Source organism: Ambystoma mexicanum, chromosome 5q, assembly GCF_040938575.1.
Source record: "Ambystoma mexicanum isolate Mex_15411 chromosome 5q, UKY_AmexF1_1, whole genome shotgun sequence".
Taxonomy (NCBI): domain Eukaryota; kingdom Metazoa; phylum Chordata; class Amphibia; order Caudata; family Ambystomatidae; genus Ambystoma; species Ambystoma mexicanum.
The window spans coordinates 1,220,088,278-1,220,102,600 of NC_090933.1; positions in this window are offsets into that span (position 1 = coordinate 1,220,088,278).

The following is a 14,323-nucleotide window of genomic DNA, read 5'->3' on the forward strand; positions in this document are numbered from 1 at the left end:
ATGTAAATTTTGCAAAATGTTCTCTAGCATGTTTTGCTTGAAATGGGTTGCAATAGGCGACCTCTGGTCTTGATTAATGATTGCTCTCATGTGTTCTCCAATGCATTTCTTAAGTAACCTAATAGTACTAACTATGTAAAGTAGATTACAGGGACATCTAATCCCATAAATGACATACTTGCTATTGCAGTTGATCAGTTGTCTTATTGGTACTTGAATTCCATTCCACTTTTTTATGCTTGTTTTGGCATTGTCTGAATATTTGCATTGTCCACATTTATAGTTTCCTTGTATCGGTGGTTGCAGCCACATTGTCGATGTGCCAATTTCTTTTGTTTTCGCTTGATGGAAGTGAGATGGACTTAACATTTCTTTCAGGTTTTTTGTTTTTCGAAAAGTTATGCTAGGTTGGTCGTCCAGGAAATTTTGAAAATCCGGATCAACTATAAGTATGTTCCAATTTTTCTTCATTATTTTTTGTATTTGATGATTATTGGTGCTATATGTTGTTATGAATCATATTTGTTCTGAATTTGCTGGCTGTGGAAGTTTGAGTTTGTCTTGCAGGATGTCTTCTCTTGTGCGAGTTTGTGTTTTCAAATAGGTTTTATTAAATGTTTCTGACTGTATACTATCTGTTTAAATTTCTGTATGGTATTGAATACATGTTTTTTGAATTCCTCTTCAGTTGTACAGTTTCTTTTCACTCGCAACATTTCTCCATAAGGTAAATTTTGGGTTACATGAATCGGATGGTTACTGGAGCGCACATACCACTTGGGATTCATATGTGCTATGCCCTATTCGTGCCTGTTGCCAGAAGGCCTTTCTAAGATGGCTGTTTGCACGTTGATGCTGAAGTTGTCTATTGTGCTTTCTTTTTCTGGGCCAGCCCCTGCCTCCCTCTCCCATTGGTTGCCTTGGCCCCCTTTAGCCAATATCAGCAACCGGGGGGCGGGAGCCGGCCACACTACCGAAGGCTCAGAACGAGGCCCTTCCATCATCCACTTTCCATTTCTGCCTCTCTCCTGACCCGGATGGAGCCCCTTACCCTCTGCTCCCCAGCTTTTTCCACCTGTGCCGGACTGCCATCATTGCTGCGCATGGCTGGGGGTAAGGAAAAAGACAGTGTAGACATTTATATTGATGCTGCGAGCGACCGTCAAAAATGACTTGAAATGCACTTTTCGGCCGTGCGTGCACACTGCTTTTCTTTCATCTGCATGTTGCGCTCAGCGCACATCCCACTTGGGATTTATATGTGCTATGCCCTATTCGTGCCTGTTGCCAGCAGGCCTTTCTAAGATGGCCGTTTGCACGTTGATGCTGAAGTTGTCTATTGTGCTTTCTTTTTCTGGGCCAGCACCTGCCTCCCTCTCCCATTGGTTGCCTTGGCCCCCTTTAGCCAATGGCAGCAACCGGGAGGCGGGAGCCAGCCACACTACCGAAGACCCACAACAAAGGCCCTGTCTACCCCTGTCCACCACGGTACGCCGGTACACCCCCGAGAGTGTCTGTAGCCCCCCATGGCCCCCCGTGAGTGTCTGTTGCCCCCCATTCCCCCCTGTGAGTGTCTGTAGCCCCCCATGCCCCACCGTGAGTGTCTGTTGCACCCCATGCCCCTGTGAGTGTCTGTAGTCCCCCATGCCCCCTGTGAGTGTCTGCTGCCCCCCATGCCCCCCGTGAGTGTCTGTAGCCCCCATACCCCCCGTGAGTGTCTGATGCCCCCCATGCCCCCTGTGAGTGTGTGTTGCCCCCCGTGAGTGTCTGTAGCCCCCCATATCCCCTGTGAGTGTCTTTTGCTCCCCATGCCCCCGTGAGTGTCTGTAGCCCCCCATGCCCCCCGTGAGTGTCTGTTGCCCCCATGCCCCCCGTGAGTGTCTGTTGCCCCCCATCACCCCCAGTGAGTGTCTGTTGCCTCCCATACCCCCGTGAGAGTCTGTAGCCCCCATGCCCCCCCGTGAGTGCCTGTTGCTCCCCATGCCCCCGTGAGTGTCTGTTGCCCCCCATGCCCCCCGTGAGTGTCTGTTGCCCCCATGTCCCCCGTGAGTGTCTGTAGCCCCCCATGCCCCCCCGTGAGTGTCTGTTGCCCCCATTCCCCCCGTGAGTGTCTGTGCCCCCCATGCCCCCCGTGAATGTCTGTTGCCCCCATGCCCCTCCATGAGTGTCTGTTGCCCCCATGCACCCCTGTGAGTGTCTGTGTGCTCCCATGCCCCCCCGTGAGTGTCTGTATGCCCCCTTGCCCCTCTGTGAGTGTCTGTGTGCCCCCTTGCCCCCGTGAGTGGTCTGTGTGCCCCCATGCCCTCTGTGAGTGGCTGTGTGCCCCCATGCCCCCCCATGAGTATCTGTGTGCCCCCTTGCCCCCTGTGAGTGGTCTGTGTGCCCCCATGCCCCCATGTGTGTCTGTGTGCCCCCATGGCCCCCATGTGTGTCTGTGTGCCCCCATGCCCCCCGTGATTGTCTGTGTGCCCCCATGCCCCCCGTGAGTGTCTGTGTGCCCCCTTGCCCCCCGTGAGTGGTCTGTGTGCCCCAATGCCCCCCGTGTGTGTCTGTGTGCCCCCATGCCCCCCTGTGAGTGTCTGTGTGCCCCCTTGCCCCCCGTGAGTGTCTGTGTGCCCCCATGCCCCCTGTGAGTGTCTATGTGCCCCCATGCCCCCCATGAGTGGTCTGTGTGCCCCCATGCCCCCGTGAGTGTCTGTGTGCCCCCCTTGCCCCCCGTGAGTGGTCTGTGTGCCCCCATGCCTCCCGTGAGTGTCTGTGTGCCCCCCTTGCCCCCCATGAGTGGTCTGTGTGCCCCCATGCCCCCCGTGGGTGTCTGTGTGCCCCCTTGCCCCCCCATTGAGTGGTCTGTGTGCCCCCATGCCCCCCGTGAGTGTCTGTTGCCCCCCATACGCCCCATGAGTGTCTGTTGCCCCCATGCCCCCATGAGTGTCTGTGTGCCCCCATGCCCCCCGTGAGTGTTTGTGTGCCCCCTTGCCCCCCTGTGAGTGTCTGTGTGCCCCATGCCCCCCGTGAGTGTCTGTTGCCCCCCATTCCTCCCATGAGTGTCTGTCTCCCCTCCTCCACTCCGTGTTTTTCTCCCTCCTCCCCCCACCCCTGCTCTTTTAAATTTGTCTCTGACAAATTTGCACAGTAGCGTGCCTTGTTCACCTCCTTCTCCCGCTCATATCACCCCGTGTCCCCCCTCCCACCCCTCCTCTTGTATACCACCTGCACTACATCAATTGTCGTCAGACATAGTAATGTTGCTGCTTGCCTTGTTCTCCTTTTCTTTCCCTTCCCTCTTGCCTTACTTTTTCTATGCACTTGCACTATCAGGAATGTCGACAGGCCTATTACGATAGTTATTTTTCACATTCTGTATTGTTTCAAGGACTTTAACTGAATGTAACTGTATTTTCTTATGTTCCCTCCCTCATTGAAGCGCTGTGAAGCACATTGTGTATAGGCGCTATATAAATAAACAATCAATCAATCAATCAATCATTTAATATACTGTTAACTGCAGTTGGTTTGATGTAAAGTGTAGTATGGATGGTATTGTCTTGGATGTAGAGGTGAAGATCAAAAAAATCTATTTGTGATTGCTTTGTTGTATTCATAATTGCAGGTTATATGTGTTGTGATTAAGATAGTTATGATAGTCCATGAGTTGTTCTTTGGTACCGTTCCAGATCATGATGATATCGTCAATGTTTCTCCCCCAGTAAACCACATTGTTGTGTGTGGTGAACGTGGTGTGTTGCTACGCGTGCTCTAACTCGTAATGTCCCATATACAAGTTAGCATAGCAGGTGCAAACTTGGCACCCATTGCAGTTCCTTCTGTCTGTTTGTAAAGCTGATGGTTGAAGATAAAGATATTATTTGTTAAAGAAAAATGTAACATTTCTAGGATCATCATATTCTGATGAAAGTAAGATACTGATCTCGTTTTTAGGAAATAGTTGGTTGTATGAAGTCCTTTGTCATGAAGGATGCTAGTATATAGAGCTGAAACATCTAAAGTGACTAGCCAATAGTTTGGTTCCCATTGTATGTTTTCCAATTGTTGAATGATGTGCTTGGTATCTTTGATGAATGAAGATAAACCTGCTGCCAATGGTTGTAGCTGTTGATCAATGTATTCCTATATGTTTTCTGTCAGAGAACCAATGCTGTTAATGATAGGCTGACATGAGGGCAGATCTGTTAAAGGTTTTTTTGTGAATTTTTGGGATAAAATAGATGGTGGATATAATCGGAGAAGAGCTGTTCATATAGAGGTATTCTTCTTCTGTTAGTAATCCAATGTCTTGCCAATTTTTACTCATGAGATGCCAGTCTGCTTGTAATTTGGGTATAGGATTATGGGTGCGTTTCTCATAACAATGGATATTGTTGAGATGTACTGTTGCTATTTTGACGTAGTCTTCTGTCCTTAATAACACAATGTCGCCTCCCTTATCAGCTATTTTTACTGTTATATCTGTGTCTGCTTGCAGTTCACTCAAAGAATTCTTTTGAGATAGATTGAGATTATGTTGAATCTTACTCTGTGATCCTTTCTTGTAGGTATATTTCTCGTAAATCCAATTGTGTGGCTTTAAAGAACATGTCTATTGTGTTGTCCACTCCCAAGATTGTGACAAATTTTGATTTGGGCTGGAGTGATGTTTCTTGTGAGAGCTCCAATGGTATATTTTGTTCCTCTGCAAATGATTCCATGGTGTAAACATCATGTGTGTCAGGTAATTTAAGTAGATCAATTGTTTGTTCCACGTGTGAGACCGCTAGTTGCGATGAAATCTTTCTTTTTCTAGATGGTTGTTTTTGATCTGTTGTGTGTAAGAAATAATTTTTAAGCTTCAACTTTCTGCAAAAATATCTCTCCAGCCCTGAAATCTCACCACTGGCGCCCAGTGGCTGCAAGGATCAAGATCAAGACCCTCTGCATCATCCACAAGGCATTCTGGGGCCGGGGCCTGCAATACATCCAACTCTCTCTTCCAAAATACCTTCCTTCTAGAGTCCTTGCGTCAGCTACCTCCAATTCTCTTAGGGTCAGACGCTTCTCCAGTCAGAGAGTGTGGGTAGATCACTCCCCTCTGCAGGTGCCTACCTCTGGAACAACCTCCCTGTCCCTCCCATACTTGAGACAGACCACCTGATGCTCCGGAAGCAGCTCAAGACCCTCCTTTTCTCCTCTGCCTTCTCTCTCACGCTCCCTTGCTAACTTACCTGCCTGCTGCCCCGACTGGTGGCTTGGTTCCCCCAGAGTCTCACTGGGTACCAGGCTCCTTACTTGACCAGTCTTCCTTTGCCCTGCTTCTTGGCCTACTGCACACTTAGGAGCTGTAATTGTAACCCCTAGAGCCCCCCCGCCTCCTTGCACTTACTAGAGCCACACTGCCCTGGCTGCACTCATTAAGAGCCATGCTACCCTGATCGTACTTCCCCTCTCCATCCTCTTGCACTTCTCTTGTCGCACTTGCACTATCCGAATGACACAAGGCCTAGTATGACCGTTTGTCTTGTCCTCCCTATGTCTTCCCTCCCTTGTGGCACCTAGAAACACTTGTGTACAGGCATGTTATAAATACCATATCATATCATAACCCTATCTAAACATTAAGCACATTTGATGAGTGCATTCAGCTGAAAATATTCGGCAAAAAACTCCACGGAAATATACTGGCAATGTAAGAACATAGAACCAAGTGGATTGTTACTGAGCAGAGGAGAAATGTCCTCTAATGACTATGAGAATGTGAAGTACGTATTAGTATCCCATACGTTCCTTAAAAATTGTCTCCAGCATCCGTACATCAGATTTTTACAAAGTTATGCTTCTCACTAGCTCTGATGCGTTAAATAGAAAAAGAGCCTCAGAAACATTATCACCCACTCATCATGAGCGTTTTGATGGCCCACATCATGGCTGTCTATGAAGATTTAACAGTAGTTGTTATTGCATCTCTGAAATGCTGTATGGTAGCCATAGAGAAGATTTGCTCTCTTCTTTGTAAAAAGGTCAAATTAGATCCCACACAGCCAATTAACTACAGGTCAATCTCAAACCACCTCTTGATTGTTAAGGTTTTGGAACTTGAACTAACATACTAGTTATCTTGTTATTGGGAAATGGGAGGCTTTTTGTCAGACAGTCAGCCTGGCTTTCACCCCAAAAGGAGCACAGAAACTATTATCCTCCACACAAGGGTAAAATGTCCTTAATTCTTTTAGATGTGTCAGCAGTGTCTTAACTCATAGGCCTTGAAATCCTTATCTACGACCTCGAGGGTATCATGGGAATTAAGGGACCAGTGTCAGCTTAGAAGTTGACACAAGGTAATTAAATCACACATAGTCACCCTGCCTTCCATAGAGTTTCTAAGGTTTCTTCTTTATCACTACTCTTTTTGTTTAAAATATCCATATGTCCCCTGGACCAAGTAATGGGATATGATATGATGGGTTATTTATAACATGCTTAACATCCAGAGTTTTCTTAGCACAGACCCGAGGTTCGACCAGTGTTGCTCCGTGTCGTCTTGCTTCCAAGGCGAGCATGTTGCTGCTGAGCTATCCTCCCGAGACTCGGGATAGATTTATCTTCAGTGCCATGCAAGAGCTGACTGCAACCAGATCCCGGGCATCTGGAATGGTGATTCCCGGGATGCTTTTGAGGCGTTTTAGTCCCTGGAGTGGTTCAGTGTTTGGTGAAGGACAACTGGCTCCACCTTAAAGGTGATCAGATAGAGGCCCTGTTCCTGGTCGGCACCCAACCCCCAGGTATTATGATCTTCTAGTGGCATAACCATTTTTGCCAGCCACCAGTGGATTTGGTCAGGAATCTTGGCATTATGTTTGCCAGCTGACACTCCTTATCTCCTCATGTCAAGGAAGTAGAAAAAAACATCCCATTATCATTTATTTACCTTCCGTGGAGTGTGCCCTTGCTGAACATAGCCACAGTATGCTACTTATTGAGGCCATTGTCATGTCCAGGTTACAGGACTGTAATTAAGTGTATCTGGGAATCTCTCAAACTGCAAGCCACCCATATTCTAGCTATAGGCACCATTTTTATTTTGAAGACATTTGATAACTTACCTTGGGCTTGTGTGTTGGGCAGCTGGCTTGCTATTGAGGGCTAGATTCACCCGCGTGCTGATTCAGATATAGACAATGCTCAATGGTGCTGTCCAATTAAATTTGGGCAATCTAGAGAAAGGGTTACCTGATTGGTCATTGCAGTCAGCCAGACTAAAAGAATACAGATATAAGAGAGTGCAAATGGATGGAAAATCTCAGACGGTGAAAGGGAGTTGTCTCTGGAATTACCTTCTTTAGCGTATTAGGAAATGTGCATCTCTGGTGAATTTAAAAAATAGATTGAAATATGACTTACTTTCTCGTTCGCCCGCCAATCAGTGCTCCATTTGACTTGTTTTTCCTCCCTAATTATAGGCCTCTTTACAAGTTCAGCGGTATTGGAAAAAAGTGGTGGTTATTTCTTTACCAGCCCTTTTTTTGGTAGTATCGGGATTACAAGCATTTTTCCCTGCACCGCTTAGTTATAACTTTGGAGGTAACGTGCAGGCTTTACCTCCAGCAAAAAGCCAGAGGAGTATGTGCCTCTTTGCCACAAAAATTCAGAGGATTTACGGTGCATTAATTCCTCCAGCGTAAAATCCACCAAACATCTCCATGGACCCCAAAAAAGAGGAATTTTCACCATTTATAATCCATGTTAACACAACGCGCCGACTGTTGGAAACGGTAATCGAGTTTGGCGGTAATTTGCTGGATTTACCAGCAAATGCCTGTCAAACTCATATTATGCCCAATCTTCTTCAATTAGTACATCCAGTAGGACATACGATTCCTCTTTCATGGTCGGACCACATAGAAATACCCTTCTTCATTCCAATAAGATCCAAGAAAAAGCTGATGGCTTGTGCGGGCAAACCTGATGACTAGATCTTGGAATCTGGTCCCAGACAGTGCTGTCTACAGCATCCCTACATCTACTTAGCAGACCCTCTAACAACCTGACCAAAATGACCCAAACAAATTATTGAATGATCTGAATGTTGTAATGAATGATGACTTTGACTCTAATTGACTCTGCTTTGACTCTAATTGACTCTGCTGCATCTGTGTCGCAGCCGCCCTGCAACATGAGGTAGGCTCCGGTGATGTTTACACCTAATAGACTCTGCTACATCTGTGGCGCAGCTGTGCTGCAACATGGGGTAGGCTCTGCTAATGTGTCCACCTAATTGACTCTGCTACATCTGTGTCACAGCTGTGCTGCAACATGGGGTAGGCTCTGCTAATGTGTCCACCTAATTGACTCTGCTACATCTGTGGCGCAGCTGTGCTGCAACATGGGGTAGGCTCTGCTAATGTGTCCACCTAATTGACTCCGCTACATCTGTGTCACAGCTGTGCTGCAACATGGGGTAGGCTCCGCTAATGTGTCCACCTAATTGCCTCTGCTACATCTGTGTCACAGCTGTGCTGCAACATGGGGTAGGCTCCGCTAATGTGTCCACCTAATTGACCTTGCTGCAATCTAGATGCAAGTGTTTCCTAGTGTGTACAATCTACACCTATTATGTCTTTTGCACATACTCTTGATGTCCCATATATATGTATCTTTGACGCAGTTCCCGCAACTAGAGGCGAGCTTTCCAAGAATGTATACTCTGCACTATCCAGCTGCTTTCTATGCCTGGTATTGTAACCATTGTAATGTGTTCCAGCCAGCACTTACTGTTATGTATTCTGAAGCTAAAGCGCCTAGATGCCTCTGGGCTTTGTGCGCTATGTAAATGAATAAATAAATCAATAAATGTGTTAAGTAGAAGACACAATGAGGACTGCTGCACATGTGTGGTTAAGGGTAGGTTATTTTTTCTTCTCAGTGACCTTTCAAGTATTCAGATGATGGAAGAAGTCTTACTGATATAAAGTAAGGGAAACAATAAACTGGCACCCACCACCCAGGCTGGTCACCATACAACTGACACAGGTAGAACCTGAGTATACAAAATATGCCACCTGTATTCCCAAGTTTTGAAATTGGTTTGCACGTAGCCCAAACGAGCCTGGTTTTTATTTGAAAGGGCAGCTATGTTAGGCTTAATTACTATCAGTCTTGTATTTTGTAAGACATTTATTCATTTCCTAATCGGGTTATAAGTACAGTTGTACCAACATTACTCCCTCTCAGTGGCACGTGCTATTGTTTCACCCCTTCTTGGTCTTTTTCAAGGCACATAGACATTCAATTTTACTCGTGTACAGGTATTAATTTACACATGTAAATGGATCTTTAGTCGAATACAGTGCATATCAATTATTGCCAATGTGTATACATGTGCTTTAACATTGCATTACAGTTGCATTCAATGAAATTGATTCATAATTCAGTTCATAAATGTTGAGTTTATAAAGTCATTCAGAGGTAGCGTCTAGCCATTGATGGATTTTTGTAGATCAATTAAACCTTTTTTGTCAGGCATACATAATTTCAATTCGGTTTACAATCTGAGTGTAACCTATTTCGTTTGTAGCAGCTCTTTCAAGGGGTTTCTTTGAAGTCGACGGCGGTGCTCTGTGTGTTATTCTTGAGATCCTGATTCGAAAACTAAGAAATGTCTCACAAAACTAAATATAAGACTCATATTAACTAAGCCTAACATAGGCTGCACTTTCAAATAAAAAAACAGGTGTGTTTGGGCTTGGCGCAACCCAATTTCAAAACGTTATAGATCGACTGACGGTGGGTATCACTCATTGCCAAGATACGCAGCTAGGCAACGCATGTTTAAAAAACTCTTACTAATTACTAAACACACACAAGGAAGGCGCAGCCCCTTTACTCACCTCCGCATTATCAATGTATGCTTACTGTGACATCAACCACTAGACCACCGGCTACTACACTCCTCCAACTTTAAGGGAATTAATGAGGAGGAAGAGCCAGCTACACAAGCATCACTAGCAAACACACACTTGCCATGCCATGACACGGGAGAGCTACAGCTCACTAAACACCTCCCCATACGTAACACACAATCACACATGCAAACACCACTTTATTATACATCCCCTTTACGGGAATTAAGGAAAGGTGAACAATAAGAACACAACATTACAAATCATGCAGTGGAAGATAAGTGCACGACACACCTCCCCCTTTAAGGAAACTAATAGAGAGGTAATATTAAGTAGTACAGCTTCACACACACACACTCTTGGCAACATATATCCATAGGATCCCCTTTATCTGTAGAGATTGCACAATAGAGAACATATTATACTCGTCAGGCCCTACCAAGTGCAATTGCTGAAAAAAGAAATACCACCAAGTTTGATAATGTGGATGGGCCAATAGTAGAAAATGCGATACTTTCAGGAAGCCGCTTAAAATGAACCGTAACCAGACGACACCATGTAAAACTGAAACTAAGATACCTCAGATGACACCACGTGAAACTGAAACTAAGATACCTCAGATGACACCACATGAAACTGAAACTAGGATACCTCAGATGACACCATGTAAAACTGAAACTAAGATACCTCAGATGACACCACGTGAAACTGAAACAAAGATAGCTCAGATGACACAATGTAAAACTGAAACTAAGATGACACAACATGAAACTGAAACTAAGATACCTCAGATGACACCACATGAAACTGAAACAAAGATAGCTCAGATGACCCCATGTAAAACTGAAACTAAGATACCTCAGATGACACCACGTGAAACTGAAACTAATATTCCTCAGATGACACCATGTGAAACTGAAACTAATATTCCTCAGATGACACCATGTGAAACTGAAACTAAGATACCTCAGATGACACCACGTGAAACTGAAACAAAGATACCTCAGATGACGCCATGTAAAACTGAAACTAAGATACCTCAGATGACACCACGTGAAACTGAAACTAAGATACCTCAGATGACACCACGTAAAATACCTCAGATGACACCATGTGAAACTGAAACTAGGATACCTCAGATGACAACACGTGAAACTGAAACTAAGATACCTCAGATGACACCACGTAAAATACCTCAGATGACACCATGTGAAACTGAAACTAAGATACCTCAGATGACACCACGTAAAATACCTCAGATGACACCATGTGAAACTGAAACTAAGACACCTTAAGATGAAATGAGCAAAACTACTATCCCTCCGGGCTCAAACAGAGCTCCTTTACGGGCTGCACTACACAGCTGTCTACTATCAAAGCGCTCAGATAGTTATTTGCCAATTTAAAGAACAATTATCTTCCAATGAAGACAATCTATCCCCTACAGCTAATACATAAAGCTTTAGGGTGCAACAGTGTTTCAGAGAAACACATCACAACTGTCACTGCAAGGCAAGAACGCCCAGATATACTTCTTCACCTATAGAACCAATAGTGTCTTTGATCTCCTATACTTGCAAATAAAACACTAACTACAAAATGTAATAGCCACCTATACCATTCCCAATAATCTTTGTGTACCTTAATATATATTGGGCCTCATTACAACCCTGGCGTTAAGGGGTTAACGGTGCCGTAAAAGGCTGCAGCGTCGTTAAACCCTTAACGCCAGATTCACACTTTAACGCCTGCTTTTCGCAGGCGTTAAAATCTAACCCGCTAAGGGACCTTGGTGCTAATTACGGCACCGTAATTTACCGTGCCGTAATTAGCGCCTTCCCCATTCCCATTGAGCCCTATGGGGCAAAAATGGGAATGGGGAAGGGGCCATGGTGAATGGGGATTTACCGCCCCGCCAACCTTGGAATGGGGCGGTAAATCCGCCATCCACCATGGCGGAATCCGGCATGGACCATGGTGCTAATAGCACCATGGTCCAACGCCAGGGTTGTAATGAGGCCCATTATATGTTTTGTCAGCTGATACCTGACATGTAACACTATTGCTCTGTTCTTATGCATACAATCACACCGCCATCACCATACAATGTCCACAATAGAAAATGTACACACCCTTAACTTTACATGCATAACCAGGCATGCCCTTAACTTGTGCTACTCCGGAGTCACAGATAGTTCATTCCAATAAATAAACATAACATCCAGTCTAGCATATTCGTAATCTGTACTAATACTTAGTCATAGACAAAACCGGTGCTACATTGTGTGTTGCTATTCGATACAATGTCCAGTCTGTCACCTTAAAGGGACCACAATTGTTAAGGAACACTGCTCCAATCTCCCGAAACTTAACCATATAAGTTTGCAGAATTCACTAAAAATTGACAACTCACCTTATACAAAGTGCACCCAACTACTGAGAAATGTACATAACCAACATAGCAAAACATAACAATTACAATCGGAGCTCGAAAGTCACCCCATGAGGAAAAGAACCATCGGTCACTTTTTGTAATAACTAAATGAAAACAACTCACAGGTCCCTAACTCACAACAGGCACACCCCACGGAACCTGACGGCTACTGACTAACAACACATACACTCATATTGCCAAATTAGCTATTTTCCCTTATCTCATGTTAATGAACAATAGCACATGTGCACAATGCTACAGAAATTGATAACAATTGTCTGGAATATTTTGTCCCTGTAACTACAATACCTACACTTCGCATACACAAGCTTTTCCAAAATAGCTAAAACCCTAAAGAATGCAAAGTGGTGCAACAACTTAATGATGGAAATAGCTATGCAAAATGCTTAATGCTCGAACAGAATGAATTGACTTATCTGCATTGCAATTATTTGGTTTTAGATGCTGAAAGCGTCTTGTAATTTGAAAGAAATGTGTAGCGCAAAACTTCATAACATATTATAATCATTGTTGACTGATTAAAATAACCAACAAAAGCAATACATATTATATATACACACTGCAGAGCAGAGTGTTTCATAACTACACCTCACTGCATTGCAACAATGAATTGACCTTTACACTCTGTTATTTCAGCATCACCCTCTTCTAGTACAAATCGTTCTGTCAGGGCACCTCAAATCAGGCAAGTCTCAAACACTTTGGTAAAGTTACTTTGCTGTGCACAAGTTCCTGTGCACAAGATCCAAAAGTGGTACGGCTACTATTATGGGGTCTATTGATTATTGTAACGGGATCTATCTTGGCCAACCTGAATTTTTACTACATCGCTTGCAAACTCTTCAAAACTCAGCCGCTCGCCTTGCTCTGAATACCAACAGACTGACACACTACCAGGAGTTTCTTCTCCAGCTCCACTGGCTTCCAGTTAAACGCTGTATTAAATGTAAGGACCTCTGTCTCGTTCACTGTGCTATTCACAACACCGGGCAGAGTTTCTGCAATCCAAATTGACGCTGCAGAGCTCTCTACTCGGCTAATCTTTCTTTACTCTGTATTCCTCGGTTCTTACGGACCTGCGACGGAGGAAGATCTTTTACTGCTCTAGTCCCGACATTGTGCAATGCTCTTCCAGCTGAGCTTTGCAATATTGCTCAAGTTCTCCTGTTCCATATACATCTAAAAAAATTCTGTTCTAGTATCCCTGGGCTCCTCACCTCTATCTAGCGCCTTGATGGCTTTACTGGTCTTGTTCACGCTTTATCAAGCTTTGGTACAATACAATACAATACAATACAAGAGCTCTTGCACGGACAACCAAAGAAATGTTCCTTGCAGAAGACAATTCTTCCCAGTCCACTTTCTCTACAAGCAAAGGTTCTTGGTTCGAAAACTGCTTTCCATGTTTGTTTCTTCCTGCCTATAGGACCGATTCTACATCTCAGGTGTGCAGGCCGCAAACTCAAGCCTTGCAAAATGCAACTACCTGAGAAAATTCCGGTAAACTCAGCGCTGCGATAGGTCACCACACTCCGCGTTCTTTCATCAAATAGAATGCACCATCGGGCACTGTTCTCTGACGTCATCATTGAAGTGCTGAAGATGGCAGTAAATGGACCTCCATTCAAATACAGTCAGTAGCCAGTGACTTGCAGGGGTTACTTGGTCTTGATGCTCGAACGCTGCACTGACGGATCATACAACTCAAGAGGATTGCAAGTGAGACGAGATTGTCTCTCGTCCAGATGATACACACTGCACCGGACAATTACATCCAGTAAAACAGGTTTACTGTCCCCTTTGAAGGCAACGTGAATATTGCAGCAATGCCATGTGTGGTGGGCTCTGTGCGCTCTGGGGTACAGTGCATTCCCTGCTGACCTGCCTCCGCCAAAGCAGGTCTTCCGATTTCACTCTTCTTCCCAATAACAGTCACAGACTTCTTCTTGCTGGTCCTGCAACCGATCAGTAGACCACT